The sequence below is a fragment of the Anneissia japonica genome, unplaced genomic scaffold (genome assembly GCF_011630105.1).
Source record: "Anneissia japonica isolate Jap-2015-1 unplaced genomic scaffold, ASM1163010v1 scaffold287908_len133989_cov124, whole genome shotgun sequence".
NCBI lineage: Eukaryota > Metazoa > Echinodermata > Crinoidea > Comatulida > Comatulidae > Anneissia > Anneissia japonica.
The window spans coordinates 7,535-10,690 of NW_022749211.1; the positions used below are offsets into that span (position 1 = coordinate 7,535).

General features: G+C 35.0%; 1 protein-coding gene across 2 annotated transcripts in view; it reads left to right on the top strand.

Annotated features, from left to right (window-relative positions):
• The window catches only part of LOC117121023, a 19,623-nt gene that overhangs the window by 6,400 nt on the left and 10,067 nt on the right, over positions 1–3,156 (top strand). The window lies entirely within an intron of this gene.

Sequence of the window (3,156 nt, forward strand, 5' to 3'; positions counted from 1 at the left end):
GTGATAAACATGAGACACAGCTAGTGGGACCAAGTGAAAGTGAGTTTAGTTATTTAACTTTTATAGTTGTTATTGTTGTTGCTCATTCAGTAACGTGCCTGATGTGCCATCCATTATGACCCTTGAAGAAACATCTGAAGAATTGTCAAATACCAAACACATGTATTTACAAAAATAAATAACATTTAGTTTGACAGGTCATCTGAGAAGAACATGAAAACCATATGAATATGATGATGGTTATGATGAAGATAATGTTAATGATAATGAAATTGTGAATATCTGAACAAAAAAAAGATGATTACTTTTCTTGACATGACAGGATTTCCTTGGCCAATTACTGAACTGGAATCCAGTAGCTGGGTTGATAGGAGCATTTGGAAAGCCATTGTTATTAAACTATTCTTTTTAAAGCATCTCGCTATTGTCTTGAGTACATCGTTTTTCTTCAGGTATTGGACATTTAGTCGGGTTGGTCATGATCATGCTTGCTGATGATAGGAGGAACATAGAGATTGTTTCTTCATTGGTACCATTGGGTTTGGTTGGGTTGGATGATGCTGTGTTTGATGGGCATTGATATACAAGAGCTTTGGTTGGAATGAAATTGGTCTGTGACAGGTGTTGTTCTCAACTTGGTTTGGTCATCTGAAATATTGAATTCATATGGACAATAAATTATTGTTCAATTTTCATAATAAATTTATTATACACTGTGTAATTTAGAAATAGAATTTTAAAACAATGACGAGTGATCTTATCAAGTTTGTTAAAGTTATCTTAAGCTAATATAATGAGACTCCTACCAGTCCAAGAAGAAGCTGGTCTTCGGAATTCAAATTATCTTTGATTTCATTGACCAAAATGCCCCTTTTCAGTACTTTGTTTCTGACTTGTAACATTTCTTATGTTGAGATTAAGTACCCTAGGCCTGCTTAGTACTGCAACTGCCATCATCAGCTGCTCTATGTAATCATCATCTATGTTATAAACTTTCGAACAGTACTGTAGTGATGGGCATTGATATACAAGAGCTTTGGTTGGAATCAAATTGGTCTGAGACAGGTGTTGTTCTCAACTTGGTTTGGTCATCTGAAATATTGAATTCATATGGACAATAAATTATTGTTCTATTTTCATAATAAATTTATTATACACTGTGTTATTTAGAAATAGAATTTTAAAACAATGACGAGTGATCTTATCAAGTTTGTTAAAGTTATCTTAAGCTAATATAATGAGACTCCTACCAGTCCAAGAAGAAGCTGGTCTTCGGAATTCAAATTATCTTTGATTTCATTGACCAAAATGCCCCTTTTCAGTACTTTGTTTCTGACTTAGTACTGCAACTGCCATCATCAGCTGCTCTATGTAATCATCATCTATGTTATAAACTTTCGAACAGTACTGTAGGATCCTATAAGTGCATTGTTATCCTCCTAAATTATATAACGAGTAGCTCAATTGATACGGTGCATAATAACTAATCACATGTTGCCTTTTGTACTTTCAGACAGACCTAAGTTTTTTTTTCATATTGCAATTTCATAATAAAATTACATTTAAATAAGCAATAGAAATTAAAATAGTGGATACATTACAAGGTAGTGTAGTAGTGAAATTAGTGTTGGTGGTGGTTGTGTGTGTTGGCCATCTGCCAGTTTAGATTAACAAGATTATTCCAGGGGTTCTTGCTTAGATACGAAAGTGATGAGGTCAGTTTATTTTTGTTGACTGAAAATGGCCATACTGTATTTTAATTTTTAGATATTAAATACTGTAGTGTAGTTGGACGTCCGTCAAGCTACGCAGTACCTCCAGTGTAATATTCAACCCAATAAAGAAAGAAACAAACATAAATTGCACCATACACAGATATCTCTACCATCTCCTCATAAAACTAGAAGATGAACGTCATTTGTCATTGTTGCAGATTCTTAACAGCAAAGGGAATACCAATTTGACCCTAGGCCTTAGCCTAGGCCTAGGGCCTTAAGTTAGCTTAGGCCTACTATTAGGCCTAGGCCTATACTCTGTTCTCTTCTCTCATCATGCTTCTCAAAGTTTTATTAGTATATGTAAGCTTTTGGAAATTGAAATTTAAAATTGTAGCCGAAAAATACTTCTTTGTTGCCCAGAAATGTTTTTATTTATTTTGTGATAGGCCCTATTGCTTATGACCCAGAAGTGCCTGGCTACAAGTAGGCCTAGGCCTGCACAAACTCCCGACACCACCAACCATGGTCAAAGCACCAACGTTTTGATGCCCCAAAATGAGACGCATCCTATCGTAATTTTCTGTCTTCAAATGTCACAAAAATGGCACGTACTTATTCAAAATACATTTATTTTTTTACCCTTATGTAAAATGTGAAAAAATAAACGAAGATCCTACTAGAAATCCAAAATTTCCCTACTCGTTTTTCACTTACGTGTAGTGACCGAGATATGCCTGTCTTCCACACGTTTAGCGGATAGCAGCCGGCGTATGACGTCAAAATGATGACGTATCCGTCACACTAACCGTACACGTTCGCGTGCTAAACCTCCCTAATATTTTTATTGTTATTTCCCGATAACCGATTCACCATGCAGATAATTTAGTAAACATAATACAGTATAAGGCATAGACACACACTCCTGCTGGAAGCCTATTTTTGTAGGGTGGTTATAAGCTACTCTTACCAATTGTTGTAAGAAGTCTACAAGTTCAGTTCTCATCGCTGCCACAGATCATAAAGGCAATCCCAGTCTTGTGACTTGAACTTTGACCTGATATCCTGGTCCAGAATACATTAAAATTTGTCTATTTTTAGAAAATCAGTTCACACATAAGGAGTTGAGAAACAAAGTTTAAACTTTCTACTTACATGATAAGTAAAAATGATATGATTTGTAATATTAGGCTTAAAATATTATTTGTAGACTAAGAATTTCAATTATTAATCATTCAAAAACTGCTTTATTCACTTGAAAAGAGGAGACAGAAAGTGTCACACCTGATGTGCCATCCCCTACAGCCCTTGAAGGAACATCTGAAGAACTGTCAAGTGATGAACACAAGACACATCTAGTGGGAACAAGTGAAAGTGAGTCTAGTTATTTCACTATTACAGTAGTTGATGTAGCTCTTAACAGCAACAGCATAAATATTAA